This window comes from Pseudopipra pipra, chromosome 1 (genome assembly GCF_036250125.1).
Source record: "Pseudopipra pipra isolate bDixPip1 chromosome 1, bDixPip1.hap1, whole genome shotgun sequence".
In the NCBI taxonomy this organism is placed as follows: domain Eukaryota; kingdom Metazoa; phylum Chordata; class Aves; order Passeriformes; family Pipridae; genus Pseudopipra; species Pseudopipra pipra.
This window is the reverse complement of record NC_087549.1, coordinates 8,355,212-8,376,326: the sequence shown is the minus strand read 5'-3', so window position 1 is coordinate 8,376,326 and position 21,115 is coordinate 8,355,212. Positions and strand designations below refer to the sequence as shown.

Below are 21,115 nucleotides of genomic sequence, written 5' to 3'. Positions count from 1 at the left end.
TCTTCCACATTTCCCGCAAATAAGCTAATTAAAATGAGGGGAAGAGGGAAAGGCATTTGTCAAAATACATGCTGGAATTATGTAAATAAGTGAGAGAAAACAAACCTCTGTGCTTGCGCTTGGGAAAATAACAAAAAACTGCCTATTTACAGCCAGCTCCCCTGGCCTCACGTGCTCTGTGCAAGGACTCTGCTCTGTCCCAACTCTCTTCACACTTTACATCGAGTTTACCCAAAGTTAGTATCACTAATTGCAATGGTGTCCTTCCAGCTGGAGAAGGAAATCCCATCCCTGCAAGTGTTCAAGGCCAGGTTGGACAGTGTGTTGAGCAACCTGATCTGAATTTGGGTTGACCATTGTTGAAACACTGATGGGGAAGAAAGTGACCAAACAGGTGAAGGCACCTCTAATACTGAAAGAGTGAAATCCTGGTGGGGGACAAGGAGTAGGACAAATTTGGATAAAGAGTTTTGTCCTTTGTAGAGTAACTGCAAGATGCCCTGTTGTACATACAATTTAACTGTGGGTGAAATTAGCAACTGTACTTACTTAAACTGGGATACCTTTGCAAACCAAAGGTGTTTATTTCGGGGAAAAAAGATCCTGTAACCAAAAAGCTTCATTACGAAAAAGCAGCCAGCATCTAATTATCTTAGTTAGCTCTTTGATGGCATTTAAAAATTACATGGAAAAATGAAGCAGTCCTGCCTGTGCATTTCTTTGTTTGTTTTCTCCCAACCCAGACCTATGAAACCTTTTTGTCACTGTGGTTGGCAACGTAAAATTCAAAACAATGTCTGCTTCAATTCTCACACAGTTCTTCTGAAGTATGAGCTGAGATGAGGCGGTGGTCAAGCATTGGAACAAATTCCCTGGGGAGGTGGTCACGGCTCCAAGCCTGTCAGTGCTCAAGAAGCATTTGGACAATACTCTTAGATATATTGTTTAACTTTCAGGCTCCCCTGTGTGGAGCCAGGAGTTGGTTTTGATGACCTTCATGCATCTCTCCCCACCCAGGATATTCTATAGCAGAAGGTGTCCCTGCCTATGGCAGGGGGGTTGGAAGTAGGTGATCTCTAAGGTCACTTCCAACCCGAACTATTCTATGATTCTATCAAATCCTCCAAGAGTGTCAAATATTTCTTCAGGTGTCTCATTATCAAGCAAACAGCATTCACTGGAGTACTGCAGGATGGAGGAGCTTTAATCATCCCCTTCATCATCCTGCTCAAGACAACTTAGCTGTGATACAGTGACAAGGCAAACTCCTTCCCTGCCCCTGCCCTCCACATCCCACCCCAGTCTGAAGCAAAATAGCCCTTTGGTCAACTGAGCAGTCCTGTTATAAATTTGTTGACCGGGAAAACAGAAGAAAGTCAGCTGGCAGAGTGATTGCGTAAAAGAATGATTAATGACAATATTTGAGCTATTTTCTTGCAAAAGAGGTTATTGGGAAGGACACATCGAAATTAACTTTCTTCACTTACTTACTCCATCTTCAGGAATTGATTATAGTTCCAGAAAGGAGGAGATAAAAGCCTGTGAAAACCATAGAAGATCTTAAAGAAGTGGCTACAAGCCCAAGCCATATACTATGATGGAAGGTTTCAAGCTGCATGATAGGGTAAAAAATCAAGGTGAAGGATAGATATTCAGATGGTAAAGCCAGGAAGACTGTTGGACTGTTTCTCCTGAGGCAATATCCTCAGGAGTTTATTTCTCTGGGCTAACAGGAATTGGGAACTGTCACTGGCAGCAGGACTTTAACCAAGAGTAGCAGAGGTGGCAACAACAAGGGATGCACCACTGTGGAACTCAAGCAAGAGCTGCATCACTCAAACTGAACCCTGAAGGGGCTGTAAGGGATATTTGCACGAGCAGGGCACTGTTGTGCTGGGTCAGGTCTCATTTATGCCACAGGTCTGAGGGGTCGAGCAGAAAATGAAACATTTTTGTCCCACAGCACCCCCAGACCCATTATAGGTCAAACCCTGAGCACAGGGCTCACACAACTGCTTCCTCCTTTCCAACCAATGCCTGCACCTTACACACTTGCAGTGCATAATTATGACCTCTCTCATACCCCCAAATACCACAGAATAAGCAGAAGTGCTTTGCCAATCTGCCTGTCATCTGTCTCCAGCATGCAAGGGAAAAGGCCCCAACAGAAGTGGTATTTTTGGCAGGAGAGAAGCATGGCATCCGCAAGACCTGATGTTCAGGAGATGCCTCTAGGGTGGACCATTTCCTCCACTTCAACATCACCACCAGTGACAGCTTAGAGGTGTCAACATTCTCACGTCATCTGCCTAGACATGGGTCCCACACAGAGACCACTGCAGTACCATCCCCTGAAGAAGAAAATCCTTCAGAGCTCAGACCTCAAAGTGCACAGGGAGAGGAAATTTCAGACATATCGTGCAATGCCTGAAAGGGAAGCGAGAGAACACCAGTAGGAGACAGATCCAGGGGCTCCAGCGATGGTCATCAATGAGCACAGATATTATCAATGTACAGCAGGACTGAGACTATTTGTGAATGCAGGAATGACTCAGCCAGTGCCACAGCAGAGACTGTGCAGCTGATATCTCCTCTGCATAGAAGATAAAAGCTTTAAAAATAAGTCTACAGACCTAAAAACAAAGGCAAAATCCAATGCAGACTCTGACTGCAAGAGAAGAAAACATCCAGAAGAAACTGTCATTTGATGAATGCAAAAAAACAATAATCCAGCATTTTTTTAAGCCATGTTCAGGGAGATTTAAAGGCTTTGGAAGAGAAAAGTAGATAGAATACATATCTAGGATTGACAAAGTGAAGAGATCAGTAAGCTTGACCTACACTTTGCGTGCTTGAAGAGTCTACAAGAAATTATTTCATTTTGAAAAGGGGACTATCTACCTGTATCAATAGTGATTTTAAAGTCACAATCAATCAAATCTCAAAAGTATGAAACTGCATCCTTCCATGGACAAAGGAGTAACAGGACATGTTAGATCAGTATAAAAACACTTCTGAGATGGGCAATCGTCAGTTTTATTGGCAGATGAGCCTGGAAAATATGAGGTCCTAGAAGAAGCACTTACAAGGTCACTATCTGAAATAGCATCAGAACTTGAAATCTTCCATCAACTTCCATCTAATCCCCGCCTGAGTGTCTTTTACCCAGTCTAGTCCCAGCTCCAGTGTGTGTTTAATTGTAGGCTGCATATTAAAGTTCAAATGCCCAAAAGCATCTCTTTAACTAACAAATTCATGTCCGACTGTTTGTGTTATCTGGATTCCATGGCTCTTTTAAGAAGCCACACAAGGTCAGCAGGACTTAAAGACATCCTCATTTCCTTTGTGGGCGAGATCTAGACACATGTTACATGCATTTAAGAGTTTTGCTGACCTAAAACTTTAATCTCCTTGTAATTCACTCCCCACCTCAAGACTGGAGGCAATAATGTTTTCCTTCCACCATTTGTCTGTCTTGTTAATTGTAGTTTCTTTGGATGTAAAGTCTTTGTTTGCAAGGACAGAAAATTCCCTAGAGCAAGAATTGCATCTCATTATCTGTTTTAATAATGCATAAAAAAAGATTGCAGAATAACCTAATACAAAAAGCAAAATCAAACAAAAAAAACATAACAAAATTAAACCCTTCTCAAATGTACATTCCCCGTTCCTCAAAAGATCAAAACCAAATGGTTTTGAAAATAACTGTGAACAGATAGGAAATCTATCTCCCCAGAATGCACTACTCAAGGAAGAAGCAACAGCTCTTAAAAAACCTGGGAGCTCCACATGAATTCTGCAACATATCTATGGGTAATGCTGACTCATGATGTATTTGCAAGCCATGTACATAGCATTTCACCGGGCGCACCATGCAGCCGCCGGGGACACCGGCGGGGATTGCACCCTCATGGGAGAGGAAAGTGGGAGCTTCGGAGCACACAGAGGTTTGCTAGTCCAGTTTGGGTGAGGGGAGGGGTGTCGAGCAGGCCATGGGGGTCCTCGGACCGGCAGGAGGGCAGGTGGGGTACCCTGTATGGAATATGGCAGGTGAGTGGCACAGGGGAGGATCTGTGGTAACACAGTGGGGGAGGATAAGGTCAGGGTGGATAGTGGGTTCTTTTGGGGGGTTGGGGCGTTTTGGCCAGTCTGGGGCCATGGGAGGTACCTGAGCCCTGGGTGGGTGCAGGGGCCAGAACAGTCTGTTTTTGGCTCACCTGTGGCTACTGCCCAGGTTCGGTTTGTTTTGGATTTATTTATTGCATCCTGTAAGGGTGGTCAGGACAAAGGGATGTTCCTGGGTATTTCCCTGGCATTGAGTATAGTTGGGTGGCAGAAAAGTAGGGAGTGAAAGGCTTGCCCTAACCGTTTTAGTGGGAAAGAAGCCTGTGTACCCCTATGCAGTTGTGAGCTAGGCTGGCGATGGTACATGCCTTTGGTAGGGTCTCCCATGCCAGACAGGTCAAAACCGAAGGGTCAGATAAATATGTCCATGGGCAGGATGAGCTCGTTAGCCTTCTGGCAGTCATCCTAAGAGAAGGACAACTCTAATTCCAAACCTGGGCAGATGGAGCTCACTTAGCCCTGTAAGGCCATCCATCTAAGAGAAGGTCACTCTAATTAAACCTACGTCCTGAGGATCTTGCTGCCACTGTCCAAGCTCGCTTGGCCCTGGCAGATGAACCTTAGGATTAAAGGGTGGGTCCAGTTTCACGCATACTGCATCTCACCTAAAAAATCCACTGTGCAGGCTTGAACATAGCATTTGATATTTAAAAGCGAAAACGAGAAAATATGACTGAAAGTTCAATTAATATGTTCTTCTCAAAATGTACCCAGAATAATACCTGTATTTCTGTATTTCAGTCCCAGCATAGACAATTCAGTACTATTTCTTTTCAGCATTACAATTTTCCAGGAGATTAACCTCCTGTTTAACTTTGATTTGTGTCCAGAAGGCCCTGATTCTCTTCCAGAGAGCCATCAGCTCAGGCAATCCTCCTTTGCGCCAGACTAGGCTATTGTAAGAGTCTCTGTGAGGTATGGGCCACCAGTATGGGTCCAAGTGCTCCTCTTATACTTGCCCATATATGCCCCCTCTTCCCTTGCCTGATGTTCCTTTTCCCACCCTCTTTTCCTGTAGCACACACCAGCAATGTATCTCTTTTAGGCCACAACGAATGAAAAAATGTCACGTCCCCAAATGAAACTGATGATTTCTCTTTTAAAATTAAAACAAAATGGGGTGCATTTTGGAAGCTCACAGTTGACCATCCAAGCCCTTGGGAGGGGGCATCTCTAGAAATTACTTAGGCAATTTTGCCTAAGTGCCTATGACACTCGTAGTTTCAAGGTTCCCAGCGGTTTTTGGGCAAAGACCCTTTTTCAAACCTCAAGGAATGGAGCTATTTCACTCAGGGCCTCTGCTTTGAAGGTACTTTGTGTTAAAGCTTCTATCCCTGGATTGAGGATTAGGCCTTATTCTTCCTCTGATATTTTGCTAGTCTGAAAATATTCCTGAAATCTACTGCCCTTTTCAGTCCAGGAGCACTGGCAGGGCTAAACCCTGGGTCCTTACACTGGTGGGGACGTGGCCTCATAGTTAATCCTATTTAAGACTGTGACTAAGAATTTCTTATTTCCCAATAAAAATACACCATTTCCTGACACTCAGTGTCAGACTGAGTCAGGCATTATTGCTCTACTTAATGCCTCCCACCCAGGACGTTAATTACTCAGGTTATGGAAGTACTTGTGCAATAAGGAAACTGGGGCACAGAGAGTGAGATGTGCAAAGAGACATAAGAAAGGCTTCTGCTCTTTTCCCAAAAGCCATAGTCCTACAGGTGAGGCATCTATAATCATTTTCCCAGTTTCAAACTGGAGTCTACACAATTGGCCCAAACCTCCTGTACAAGCAATTCAAATACCTCATTTCAATTTCTAGAGTTAACCTACAGTAGCTGATATCCTGAGAAGTGGTGCCTGCAAGGATACAAACCTGAAAAATCCATTTCCACTCCTACCTGCATCACGTGAGCTTCAAAGGACCCAAAGAAAATAATTTTCTCTTAACACATTATTCTCCTTGGAAAAACACTTTGGGAAACCTTGCAAAGCAGGGCTATATACGAGCTAGAAATTATTATTATCATTATTATTACTAGTACTACTAGAAGTCCCCCAGATAGGCTTCATAGCCCTGCACAATACAGCACTGAGCAGTAAAAAAAGAGGTTTTGCATCAAGAAATACACTTTAAAACAAGCATAGTGATGAACCACTTAACCATCACATTTTGCTTTACCATTGCATGATTGCACGTAGCATAAAAATATTAATTAATTCCCACACCAGCAGGAGGGGAGGAACTGCCAGTTCAGCTCAGCCTTAGGTCTCCGTAGTTACAGCATCTCATTTCCCACAGGAGAGTTCAGAGGAAGGTACAAGAAATCTCACAGCTACCCAGAACAGAGGAATCCAACCTCAAGGAAATTCTCCTTCTAACCCCGTGTTACTTGGAAGCTAAAGCTAAAATGATAAGGCATTGTTCCTCATCCATGGCAGACAGGCAGCACCTTGTCAATCTGACAGCTAAAAAAGAAAGGGATGCTAAAGGATTTGCCTAAGGCATTAGGTGCTTGCATCGAGGAAACTCCCTACAATGTGACCACATCAGTGAAAAATCTATAATGCAGTCATCTGCATTGGCTTGGGGCAGGGCTTAAACTGCTGCAAACCCCACCAGAGCCTATTTTCAGATTAAAAGACATCATCTGTATGTGCAAACTGCCTTAGGGGTGGCACAAGTGACAGCTCCCAGTACCAACCACACCAGACCAGTCCTGTGCTTGATCAGCCAGAATCTCAGCAAAACCCATGTCTGGTTGTGTAACATTTTGATTCAGTTGAAGATCACGTTGTGATATAGCCTATTGTAAAAGCAAACCCCTCCTATGGGGAGAGCATTCCCTTTCTTCCCCTTGCTGTTCCTTCCACTGTGCAGCATTGCAGCAGTGAGCAACAGGCTGGCCTGTGTCACAGGGAAACCCCTCTGCTCTCGTCACAGATTCATGGCTGCCTATCACAAGCAGATGTATCTTTAGCTTTGGCTCAAAGACGTTTGTGAGGCTGTCTAAATAATTCATTTTTAAGGGCTCATGTCAGCCTTTCCAAGGGCAGGCTCCATCGGGAGCTGCCTCCTGCAGCTGACAGCCAGAAGTCCCCACAGTGCATCAAGCTCGTACAGAAAACGTGCATCGAGACCAAGGCAGCTCGTCACACTGCAACACAAACACCAGGCAGAATGCACAGATTCAAATGCCTGAGACAGAGTGTTGTCTCATTTTGCTCCTCTGTCTGCAGTGCTGCTGCTGAGTTGTTATTTGCACAACAAACCCAGCCCTGATCTGCTCAATGCGCAGGAATCGATACTGCTCTTTGGCAGGCTGTGCAGTTATGCACAGTAATGAAAGCTGAAAGAAGATAACTGGGGCTTCCCTGGAAAATAGAAGGCTATTCTATCATCATCAGGAACCCACTGGTAAAGGATTGTTAACAATATGATAATAATTTCTTCACCAATTTCATAAAAGCACTACTACAACACGAGGAGACACTAAACTGTGTGTAAAGATTTCAAATGACAGAGAATGTTCCATACTCTTACTAAGCCCCAGAAACCTCCTGAACCCTTTTCACGGTATGCCACAAAGCCATTACCAGCAGATCCCAGAGAGAAAAACTGTTTACTGGACAGCAATTTTTTTCAGAGTGTAAAAAATAAGTGAAGAAGTTGAATTAATTGAGGAAGACATTGCCTCCAAGCTGACCGAAACCTGAACTAGGTTCACAGGAGAACAAAGCCCCACCACTAAACTCAGAGGGTTGATTCTGAAAAATTTAACTGCAGCTCCATTTTCCTTTGTGGAGATTTTTCCTGCCTCATTCCAGACAGTCCATTTTCATGCACACACTGCCTGCACGGCTACGTGGCAGGGAAACCCCCATCTGCTCCCCTTGGATTTACACTCAGCCGTGACAAATGACTTTAGCTTCAACTTTCTGCTAGGAGATGCATATAGAAAATGAGGTCAAAAAGGCTCATTTTAAATTATTCATCGTGAAAAATTCTCCCTGTCTTTTCCAAGCCTGTGCAGCCAAAGAGGAACCACCAACTCCCTGGAGCCAGAAGAGCTGATCCGTGCATTTGCTCTGCTGCCTATGGCTCTGCTCTGTATGAGGGACAGCAAAGGCAGCACCACAGCAGGGGTGTGGGAGTGGGGAGATCTGGATTACTCTGTTCCAAGCACCAACTGTCTCCGTGTGTCAGCCTGGGAGAGTCAGAGGCATCAATGTGGAGATCAGAAGGGATAGGGTTGGGGCTGGAAAATCTCCACAGTGAAATCCTTGATCCAAACAACATGAGATGTCAGGTTGATTGATCATAATGGCGGGAACACAAGAAAATCTCTGAGGGGCCATTAGGATCATCTGCCCTGATTTGTGGTATAATGTAGAAACTGGTGTGCAAATTTTCCAGAATCCTTTGTGTTATTTTGGTTAAGAAGACAGAAAGGAAGCCATTTTCAGTGAAAAGACTTGCTGGCAGACAGCATTTGGGCTCACAGCCTTGGTTCATCTGTCCTAGCAGCTAATCACTAACACTCTGAATACACAGACTTTTCCTTCAGTCCGAACTGTGTTGACATGATTTTGCCTGTCCCTGTGTTCAAGGGCCTCACTCCCCACTTCTATCCTGGTTTTACTCCACCACAGTGCTTCTCCCCTGACTGGTAGAGATGGCACCAGCTGTTTCAAGGCAGAAGAAAAATCTTTAATTCAAACAAATAAACAAACAAACAAACAAACAAAAACCAAACCCTCCAAAAAAATCAAAACCAAAACAACAAACACTTTTGGTTCAACATGATAAAAGGCAGAGGAAACTCTCGTGAAAGGATGTGCTGGGCTGGGAAACACTGGGGCCATAAAATCAAATGTCTGTAATCTAGAGTAGAGATGCTGTTCATGCTGTCATGTATTTGTCTGGTTTGTTGGCTATATCTGCAGGCTCACTTTCCTTCCAGCTGTGCTTCTCTTTCCAGAGGGACTGATTGACTCTCTCATTTTTCCTCAGGCTCCACACACTCTTTTACAAGCACCTTATGTGACACAACAACTTAATTCCCATTTATTTGTCCAAGGAAATGATATGTCTGCAGTTTGGTACTTGGCAGCTCTAAACTGAGCAACTGCTTTGGTATAAGACAGTAAGTTATTAATGTCCATTGGGAACATGCAAAGGGTCATTCCAAAGTGCCAGTAGCTACTAGGGTTTTGTTACCTTCAGAAACCCTCCACATCTCTCTGTCAGTCTCTTGTAATTGTGCCATTATTAATCTGGTTTTAAGGAATTTTATGTAAGGAATTTTAAGGAATTTACATGTACGTGATTTCATCTCTGCCTATATCAGCTTATTTTGAGCATCAAGACAGATAAGTCCTAAATAATAAAAAAATGTGTTTTTTTAAAAACAGATTAAAATATTTCAATTTTTTTGGGGAACCACCTCTTGATCACTTTTTTGCCTAGAACATCTTTTTGGAGACTTAGACCTAGAACACACTGATTACAGGAGTGTGCTTAATTTTAAACTTACATATAAGTTTGAACTGTTTACAAGGGTAGTGATAAGAGGCGAATGGCTTCAAACTGAAAGAAAGTTTAGACTAGATATTAGGAAGGAATTCTTCACTGTGAGGGTGGAGAGGCACTGGAACAGGTTGCCCAAAGAAGCTGTGGATGCCTCATCTCTGGGAGCGTTCAAGGCCCAGTTAGATGGGGCTTGAAGTAACCTGGTCGAGCGGAAGGTGTCCTTGCCCATAAAAGGCGTTGGAACCAGAAAATCTTTTAAGGTCCCTTCCAATCCAAACCATTCTATGATTACATGATTTGACTCTCTTAAGCTGTTAAAACCGAAAGAAAGCAATGCACATGCTGAGTGTTTTCCAGAGCTGGCACTTAAACACTAATATCAACAAGCACATAGACTTCTCCTGGGGGATACAGGGTCTGTAGTTATCTTTTTAATGAATTCAAAATAAGCATTTTCTGTAGAAGGTTGTTTTGCAAATGATTTACAAGATAAGGAAAGCAGAATCAGTAAAGTTTTTCCAAGCATAAATATTAGAAGAAAAAAATGTGGAATTTTGACTTAGCCCAGCATTCAAAAACACTCCCCTACATGGTGTATATATTAATTTATTATTCAGAGAATGAGTATGAACAGTGTAGTCCATAACAGGAGCTGGACACGCAAAGGTACTATCAGTCCTGCACTGAACATCATCAGTCATGGACATTAGAAACAGTCTCATAACTTTTCAGGCTTATTCAGGGAATTAGAGCCTGGTCTTGGAGGGCAGGGACTGTCCCCAGTGCCATTCATTTCAGGAGAAGCTGAAGAAATTTAATACTGTCTGGGAGGCGTAACTCTGTACATGAGATTGGCCTTTTGCATCAAACCGAGGGCAAAGGAAGTAAGGAGGTAAAATAATGTTATATTGATGGCCCCCAACTAGGCTTTATTTACTCTCCTGGAACTACATAAATACCAGTTTGCAGTCAGCTAAATGCATTGCCTGCTCAAGAAGTTTTATAAGCATGAAATTTACTCAGCTGTAACCGTAACTTAACAGGCCAATTATTGATAAGAACACACTGTCTACATTAGAATTAAGAGCTAAACATAGATTTTCTTAAAAATGCATCAAGAAATTAAAAAGCTATGTGGTCATTATTGTTAATAGTATGAAGGCAATGCCTAGAGACATCATCTCGGAATGGAAACGAGCACGCCAGAAGCTGTAAAAATAGAGAATAGGGCAATGTACACCAGAACAGGCTGAAAATATCAGAAGAGACATAAGAATACGAGGAATGAACAGTAGGCAGCAGGAGAGCTGCAAGGAGAGCTGCAGGTGTCATCCAAGGGTCATGAATTGTCTATGCATGGGTTTTTCTAAGGGGTTGTGATAGTTTTCACTCTAGGCCTTCCTGGAGACCAGCTTGTAACCAGGAAGGAACTAGGAAGGTGACCACGGAAGTATTCCATGCTATTTCTTTACGTAACTTCAGATATAAATAAAGCCAACGGGAGGGACCCCTCTCTCTTCCTTTCCGGCGAGGCTCGAGAACGGTGGGTCCCTGTCTCGGTCTTGCTTATCTGGAGCTGAGGCCTGCAGTGACTGCTGTTATCTGCCACGCGTGAGGGGAGAGCGCTGGGCCGTGTCCAGCCGTCCTGCTTCTCTCAAGGGAAGTGGTGAGATTTTGCCAGTTCTTCAGTTTGCTGGTTACCGGGTTTTTAGATTGTGTAGACCTGTTTTGGTTTTGTCCCTTTTCATCCTATTTTGTCCTTTTTCCCTTCTCCCTTCCCCTTTCCCCTTTATGAAGCTATTTAGGGTTTCTGGGGTTATAGGTATATAATATTCTCACTGTATATATCTGTTTCATATGTAAAATATATATTTTTGCTATAGCTTTGGCTGCTTGGTTTTTTTTCTTCCCTCTCTGGGAAGCAGACCCTGTTGTCAAGTTTCGGAGACTTGGCGGGAAGCCAGCTCGAAACTTGCACAGGGGTGGCTTGAAGAGAAAGAGTGTGGAAGTTGCTGGGAAGGCAAAGGGGAGCCCAAAGGGTAGAGGGGCAATGATGAGCTAGAAAAGACCAGGAGGAAGAAAATGGGATTACTGGCAAATAGAAAAATTGAAGTGAACTGTTAGTGGAACAGTCAGGAACTGCGATAAGGACAGCACACAAAGCCTTATGGAACACACAGAGCCATGCAGAGATCAGAAGACCATGTTGGCAATTTCTCACCCGCCCACAGACTGGATCTCCTGGGAGCCTGAGGAGGGTCTTCACAGATTCACTTCTGTTAAGATCCCCCAGGCTCTCACACACTCCCAGGTGCTTCATTCCTGTTGCCTTTTTTAAGCTCTCCATGTGTCTGAGCCTGGTAACACTTCTGCTTATTTAGCAGTTGCTTTTCCTCCTTCAGCTGTCACACTCCTTTTGTGCCTTCCCAAGGATGCTTTTCTCAGCTTTCCTTATGTCCTTTCTGTTTTGTTCAGGGAGTCCTAAATCTCATGGTGCAGCTTCTCCTCTCATCACAGGGAGGTGGGAAGTTCATCACCAGTTACAAATGTTGCCTTCTGCTCCTGACAGAACTGCAGGATAAACTGGATGTCTTCTCCTGTCTGTGATGCAAAGCACCTCCCACCATCAGCATCTCAATCCCCAAATGGACATGCCTTAAATAACATGTGAAAGTGTGTAAGTGCTGGACCCTGAGGAGGTCACTTTGTTTCTTCAGCTCTGCCAGTGCTGCTGCACAGTGCAACATCAATCTAGATCTGCTGTCTGTCCACACTTTGCACATACTCCTGGGTGACCATCTGGTATTCTTGAAGGAAAACTATAAACTCACCCTCCCCAAATGATCCACAGGAACAGTTTCCTGGCTGAGGCACAAGCCTGGTGCTCAGCTCCTGTTGTAGCAGAATCATCTGTCCCATCCATCTTTATAGCATTGTCCTCTTGACTGATTTCTGGTAGACACAAAGGCTCCCTAAATTACCCTGAAATTTATCTGCCATAGGGTTGCTAGGATTTGGACACAGGCTAACATAAGGGTTAGCTTAGGCTGCCCACACAAACAGCAGCACAAGGTGCAGGTGACAGGAGCTTAGGTACAGCATACTGGCTAAGCCACTGTGTCTCTGGTCTGCCACCAACAAAGTGAGGCTAAATTTTTTACTGTTCTTTACCCCTTTGTCTTAGCTGGGACTGAGTTGGGTTCTTTTTTGGAACAAGAGTGTCACCATATAAGCTATGTGCAGCACTAGCTCCAGACAGTCTAAGGCTTGTTTTCCCACCACAGGATTCACTCCAGAACCTGCTGCATCAAGGACCATCTTCCCAGACAACTCTTGGCCCATGTCATCTTTCCTCTCCCACTTGGGGACAAATATGAATCTCAAGTGACTTCCAAGGAACACAAGGAAGGATGACTCATTGTCATTTTAAGGTATAAGGCACTGGGCACATCATTATGCATGATGATCATCATGCATTGCATGAATGCAGCTGTTTAAGCTACTCATTTGCATATGCATTAATTCACATTATGTATGAAGAAGTGGTACTTGCAGAGACAAATTAGGCATGCAATACAATGGCTAAATTGTTTAAATAACACGAATGTTTATCATTCAGTTCCCTGTGTGAAAGACTGGGCTGTTAATAATTAGTTCCCTACCTCCAAAAGAGCACGCATGTTAATTAATTAATAGTTTCAAAGTACTTTGAAGTTGCAAAGCACCATAAGAAAGCTATCCATTATTATCTATAGTAAATGTACTTCTAAATGAAATAATTTGCTTATTTAAAAGCATTCCCCTCCCCAAATCCCCTAGAATCCCTTATCCATAATATTAATTAGCATCTACTAAAAAAATGTGTGTTTAAATATTCATTTGGAGTTTCAGGAGCAGAACTGTTTTTCCACCCCTGGTGTGCCAAGGATAAGGCAGACTGGCATATTCAAGTGCAAGCAGATACAGTTTTATGAGCAGAGCAAAACAAAAGATGTACAAAACAGAATACAGGATTATATTGCGTCAATGTGGACCAAGAGATGCAGGTGCTCCTGATGCTGTCAACAGGCAACCAAGTCTGGAGTTCCATTTTTCCTGTTTTCCTCTAACAAAATCTCAAGATGTATCAGAAAACAGGTCTGGAGCTTTATCTCATGTCATGTGCCAGCTTTTATCTTTAGACTTCAGGCCTCAAAAGCTCATGGCATTCAAACCTTTGGCGGCTTGCTGTCACCTTACAAAGAAGTGTGTCATCTTCAAAATCACATCCCAGGTGAATATTTACCCAACACACAAGAAATTACATCAAATGTGAAGAGTCACCCAAGAGTGAAATAGCTCAGCAGGTCCTCCAGTGCCTGCAATAGCTCTAATTTGCTGCTGCAGAAACACTTTGCAAAGAAAACAAGCATCACCACAATGCTGCAGTGCTGTTTGATGTTCAGGAGGCTGAAAAGAGGACTTTCAGACTGGAAGTTTATGGGGTTCATCTTCTCAGGATTTCCCAGGCACTGAAAACCAGCTACAGAGCCATGTGCTGCCATGAGAAATGGGCCCCTAAAATCTTTTGAAAGCCAGGGTAAAGTCTTTCAGCCTGCTGAGCCTCACTCGGGAGCATGGATGAAGGTCACCTCACTGAAGCCAGAGGCACCCACAGCCTTTGGTTTCAGTGCTGTGATATTTTCCAGGTGGAGCACGATAACAGAGTAGGACTAAACTCTCCTAAATCTGCCATCAACTTTCTGAGTGACAACAAAAAAGACACTTTGGATCATAACTTCACTGATTCAGGTGAACTGGCTACTACCTGTTATAGGTATCTAAACCTCACTGGAGAATTAAGTGGCCTCATCCCTAGGCCTCATATTCACTATAGGTGACCTCACTTGGGAGAGTGCAATCAGCAATTAAACTTCCCCAGATATTCTAAAAATAACAGGTAATTTCTTGGAAGAGAAAATCTTCTACCTAGCATAGCGTAACTTAATAGTGGACCTCATTTTGATGGACAAAGGAAAATCAATTGATGACCTAAAAATGAGTTGTTGCTTAGGTACTTAAGATTATGATGATGATCTGTTTACATTTATTGTGTGCAAACAGAACACACCAGTGACCAGCAGCATAAGAATTTTTGAAAGCTCTAGTGTTTGCCAAACTAGTGAGATTGTCAGCATCACTGACAGGGACAGGAATTTAAAGGAAGAAATTCTAATAGAAGACTCCAGTGGGAATTATTCTCAAATTTCCTATTGGAGGCTCCGAAAGCCAGAAACCCACAGTCATGGCAGTGCTCTGTTGGGAAAAAAAACCAACTTCTTAAATATTGAAAAGGCATATGGAAATGGCAGTAAGGCATAAATTTTTATATATTTGTAGAGTCAGGAAGGAAATGGTAATTATAATTTACAAAACACTTGATTGATGATGAGGAAATGAAGGGAACAATAAAATGACCAATACAGATAGAAATAATTATAGCATTTTTTTAACTGTGAGTTATTGTTTATAGACACACAGAAAAACTGTTCTTAGGCAAGTAGAAAAAGTAGAAATTTTCAAAGGATAGATATTTTTGCCTTTATATCAAACTGAGCAGGAATTTTATACTGAGGGTGGAACAGAAAGATTGCCATCTGTGATGAAAAGGGGATGTGAGGTAGCATTTGCTAAAATTAAACATTTTTTAAAAACAACAGACACATATCTTCCACCAAGAGCCTTTAAGGGATGAGGAACTCTCCCCATAAAGTTAATTTCACTAAATCTTGAGAAACAAAGAAAATTTAAAATGACTGCAGGACTATCAACATCATTTGAATATTGAAAAGTATAAAAGGGATGAACTAGAGAATTACAAACCAACCAAGCTGATGCTAATCCTGGGTAGATAATATAATGCTGAATTCTGGACTATATCAACAAAACTTTGAGGAATAAATGTAATTAAACCCTTCAGCACGATCTTGCAGCAAGTGGTTTTTTTAAACTATCCCTTTTTTTGTATTAAAGAACAATTGATCAATTAATTATAACGCTTGTATTTAAAAGTATGTGAATTAGTACCATGCAGCATTTTGACTTTAAAATCTTTCAGTAACATACAGTGAGTGGGTTACAATTGTCCTACTGGCAGTACTCAGAAGACAGATGTCAATAAGAGATAATTTTTTAGAAGCTGTTCCCAAGAACTGGTCCTTGGTCTAGCACTGTGGTCACTGACAGATTGCTTTTACCAGGGAAGTCTGCAGTGATGCACAGATCAGTAGGTAGAAAGTAGAAAAAGTCACTGCTACAAAATACATCATCTGCCACAGCTGCAAAATCAACCATGAACCCAGATAAGGTGATTCAGATGGAAATTTTTCATGGATTCTTGCTGCAGTAATAAAAAGGAGCGGGGGATGTGTGATTTATAAGAGTGATATCAAACAAAAGTGAGTAGAGACACAAATGTGGGAAGAAATTGGTTCCAAATAGACTTGGAGAAAACTGTCCAACAGGAAAGGCAATGAAATGGAGGTAGATGGTCTAAGGCATTATTCACTCAACATGAATTCTGAATTTTAAAAAGAGATTGGACAAATACCCTTCACAAATTGCAGGGATATGCTAATGTGCTTTGGTTTCTGGTTTAGCAGTGCACAAGGTGACCAGCTAAGGTCCCACCCAATCTTACATTTTAAGGTTATGCAGCATATAGGGGAGACTGTGTGGTCTTGAATACATCTACTCTTGGTGTTCAGAAGAACATGAAAAGAATGGGAGGAGTTCAAGGAAGTGCTTTAAAAAGGTAAAACATTAAGAGGTTTCACAAAGTTTTCTTCTCAAAGTCCTTCTTCCTCCCTTACAAGGTAGAAAAATTACCCTCAAGATGGTTTAATAAAACCAGACTCCAGGAGAGAGAAAAGGTTACTTTTCATATGTTTTTCCCAGCCCTACATCACTACAGTGGCTTTTTAATGTTCCCAAACTCCACACGACATCTAGTGAAGCTCATTAATAACACAGGATAATCATCCACTGGATTCTAATGAAATTTTAGAAGCTACTTACAAAAAAAAAAAATTAAAATATCTTGAATGCCTATTAGTTACTTGGGGTTTCTTCCTCCTCCTTCTCCATTAAATCATTGGCCCCAAACTTAACACAAAAGGGCCAGTCAATCACAGCCATTTTTATCTGATCTCTTTGTCATCATTTTTCTGCACAGCTTCAAAAACAAAAGCTGTACGAGGCAGCATCAGATGCTTCCCCTTTGTGCATCGCTGCCATCACCTGTCGCACTCCTCTTGTTAAATCTCTGACGTGAGTCTTCAGCATTCCTGCAAAATAATTTATGCATTTTCCCCACCTCTGCAACTACCTTGTGACAAGAACAAGAAATCACAGAGGAGGCTGTAATTAATGCATTTCCACTGTCTGAAATCAATGCTGTAAAATCAGTGCCCAGCCTTGTCACAAACACGGTGACAACTGACAGAGCAGCACGGTTACAACCTGGATTGCTCTGACCATGAATCACCAGTGGATCTCAGTCACACCTTAGCCCATATCTGTGATTAATTCTGCAGTTTATGGTAAAGGAAAACTATAAATCTGACATCTGTACAAAGATAATCTCTTTGACTGATCCCTTTCTAAAGCCAGGGCTTACCTTCACTGAATAATTCCACGCATTGAATCCTTCAGATGTGAAGTTAATTTAAAATAAAATAAAATAAAATAATTTTAAAAAGTTAATTTCTCCCACTAAGGTTATCACCTAGAGGAAATACTCATCTGTTCTAAGGAACATGGAAAAGTGGGAATCAAGGACACAGGTACCTAAAGATGAGATGTTACAAGAAATTGATTAAGCAAAGAGCAAAACATCACCAGAATTATACCTGGAGCATCTTTAAACAGTTTGGAGAAAATCATAAGGGAGATGATGCAAATTCATAAAAAGCTCAAAGGGAACTGCTAATCAGAGAGGCAAATTCACTGACACTGCCTCAAGGGATGAATGTTGTAGCCTGCTTTTGTGAAGCAGCTGAGCCAAGACCTGTGGGCTTTGCTGCAGATGTAGGTGAGGTGTCAGTGAGGAACTGGCCACCAAGGGACTCTCTAGTGCCACTGGCTGTGCTTCCCAGCACTCAGGTAACAGCTGGACTGAGATCTCAGGAGTTTCTAGCAGCTGGGCTCCAACACATGCCCGAGAACTTCTCCATAGTAGCAAAGATTAACTTTAACATTTCCAATATTCTAGGTATAAAGTAAGAAAAAGAACAATCTGTATATTTTTAGTCAATCTTCTTGCCTATACTATTTTTCCTATAATAAATCATAAGGGTACAAAAAGAACCCAACTTTAAATCTAACTATTTTCAAGAAACATTTAAAAGGAGTAAGCACATCCATTAACAGAGTCTCTTCTGCTCTGTATTTCTGTTGTGTCTCTTATTTGTTATAATCATAAATGGGGCAGGTGGAAAGACAGTCCTTGTTCCTAGGAAAATTAGAAGCCTGGTCTTGATTCAGAACTTAAAAACATTTATGTCAATAAATCACAAGACACTAAGAGTCTCTCTGAGTTAATTTTTGGCTCGTATATTATAAAACAAGGTGGCAAAAATTGTGAAGAGATTCCAAAAAGGGATCACAAGGTTGTTTTTAGGGTTTTTTTCCTCTTAGATCCACAAACATGATCTTTTCAGCAAGCTGTTAAGATAGAAGATGACTGTTCCCTTTAATTATGCTGGGAAAGTGAGGAATGGGGGAAGCAGAAGAGCTGTTTGAACTGAAAACCAGCACTGGCAAAAGACAGAAATGAATATACACAGGCTGTGCATAAATATAGATATGGAATTGAAAGGTTTTGAGCCACTAAAATAGCAAAAGCCTTGAACAGTCTTCAAATAGCAGCCGTGGGAGCGAAGCAGCAGGATCCATGTACCCGACAGTGATGTGCAGATGTGCCCAGGCTCTCGAAGCACTGTTCACACTTGGGAACTGCCTGCCTACAGAACCTAGACCTCACTTTGGGTTAATTTGCTCAGTATTCCAGCCTTTTTCCTTCCTTCTCAGCCTCCTCCATGGCCCCTGTGGAGCTCCATTCTCAGCTGGTACTGACACCTGAGCTCATCATTCCAAACTAGTGCCAGTCCAGTAGTGCTCTGCAGTCCTGTTCTGAGCCCAGTATGGACAGATTCTAATTAGCTTTCACAAAGACACTATTCACTTAAGGAAAAGACCACATTATGTTCCTGCCTCAGAAGAGAACAGAACTCAGTCCCTGCAAAGATTTCCTTCCTGTCCTGGCTTCTTCTATTGGTGCTTGCTTCTTTTCAGAGAAACAAAATCTTCTGCATCCCCATACTTTTGGCACTAGCTTGCCAAGCGAGTCTGAGAGCTATAAAGTCTCTTCTGATGTCCAGGCAGAGGTGCCCAAGCAATGAGGGAAGGACCAATTTTACCCCATGGCTGCGGAGCCCAAAGCAGTCCCCATTTATCAGCTGAACCTGTAATAACACACAGGTAAATGGGATATTGTCCCACACTGAACAGACTTGTCACTTTTTCCACTTCACTGTAACAGCTATTTCTCCTTTGCCCTCCTAATCTCACCCACACCATTTTTTTTTTTTAGACTATGAACCTATTATGTTTCAAAAAACTGCCTTTTTGCTCTTCTGGAAAGATACAATAGCTGCAGCTTTTCACAGGCAAAATCAGAACTGAGTTCCCAGGAGAAATGAGAAGATTATGATTTCTATTTTTTCCAAGTTTTTTTTTAAAAAGCAAATTTGGTAAAGCTGGAAGTATTCATTTCTCAGTTTGTATCTTGGAAAGCTTATACATACATATAGATCTCTGTGACTGCTTGGTAACATAAACCTTCCAAAGGCGAAAGGAATAAATAAAGAAGATTAACATATATGTAAAAAGCTGCTATAATTATCACAAAAGGCCTCTTGTGATTAGGACTGCAAGAAACTCTGAAAGTATCTTGGGATCTGTACTCAAACTGGGAGTCAGAACCACTAAGAGACATTTTTTAAGAGACAGTCAGGTCATCTGTAATTCAAAATTCAATAGACAAATGTGTTTAAATTTCTTTTAAAATGTTTCTGCCTAATTGTGATAAAAGAGAGACAATATAGGTCTAAAGATTATTCTTTTTAAGATTTTGTTGTTTGTTTGTTTCTTTCTAATTAGGAGCAAATACATAAGATTTCTTTGTAAATGGCTTTGCAACTCTAAACTCCTAACCAGGTGCTAGCAACAACAGCTTTGAAACTTATTTGTGTAGAAAGATCCCTGGGTTTTCTCCAAACATGAAGATACAGGCAAAGGAGAAAAACACAGATATATCTTAAAGATTGTGGTTTTCTATTTTAACAAAGGCTCTTTTATAATCTGAAGGGAAATTGCAATATTTGACTGATCTTTATACAATCTGCTTATTTTCAATATCTACCTTTTCAGCTTCCTTGGCTATAAATAGTCCTCACTCGCATGACACAGCATTCCCACAGATTCCTCGCTTCTCTACATGCTGTAGATACCCCAAGGATTCACAAATCGTTCCTGAGCTGTCCAAGTTTCAAGAAGAACATGGGCATGGGTATGGAGTTTTCCAAAGGGACATGATCTCACAGGCACAGGGCTGACTACACCAAATCTCCCCTCTGCTGCTTATCACTTGCTGAGAAGAGATGCCTTACAAAACCATAATTAACATTTAAACCAGCAGTTACAGTAAAGACCTTCTTAGAAAAGATACCCAGACCTGTTTTTCATAAAAGCATTTTTATTGCCTCAAAGGTTTTATTAAAATCCCAACAGATCAATTACAGATTATTGTTTCAAGCCTCTACCTGCCTGGTTATCACTCAGCCCACAACAGTGAAAGACGTGTGCTCCATTACAGGCTCTCCTCTCCCTCTCTTGTAACCACTCACTATTGTTCCCCAGTGTGGTAGTTTGGTCTGGGCCTTCCTTGGTGACCAGTTTGTAACCAAGGAAGGGCCCAGATTTACCCGGTATTCCCTACAATTTTTACATAAGCCAGACTATAAGAAGAAAGGAGGGAAGGCCTTCGCTCTCTTTCCTTCCGGCGGCTTGGAGGTGCAGGTTCCCTGCTGTTGAGTCTGCAGTGTTGGGGAGCGAGGCCTGGTAAGGCCTTGTCGGCCTTGGGAGACGGAGGTTGCCGGCGATCGTTCCAGCCTGACTTTCCGTTGTCCCAAGGAGAGTAGTGAGATATTTCTTTGCTAACTCTTTTAGTTCCTAGATCTTGGGCTACTGATTGGGATATATATATATATATATATATATATATATATATATTCTATTTTGGTTTTGTTCCTTTTTTTCCCTTCTCTTCCTTTTTTCTTGTAAAATTGTATATGTATTTCAATTGTATATAAATGTAACATAAGTGTAAATATATTTTTATATATATATTGCTTTAGC

At 41.9% G+C, this 21,115-nt stretch overlaps 1 protein-coding gene and 1 long non-coding RNA gene across 4 annotated transcripts in view; one reads left to right on the top strand and one right to left on the bottom strand.

The window, feature by feature from the left end:
* The window catches only part of KCNQ3 (potassium voltage-gated channel subfamily Q member 3), a 202,527-nt gene that overhangs the window by 159,424 nt on the left and 21,988 nt on the right, over nt 1-21,115 (bottom strand). The gene's annotated exons all lie outside the window — the stretch shown is intronic.
* LOC135409243 (uncharacterized) lies at nt 10,936-20,936 on the top strand. Its single transcript, XR_010428114.1, has 3 exons — nt 10,936-12,335; nt 12,943-13,089; nt 20,129-20,936. It is a non-coding gene; the product is annotated as an uncharacterized LOC135409243 (long non-coding RNA).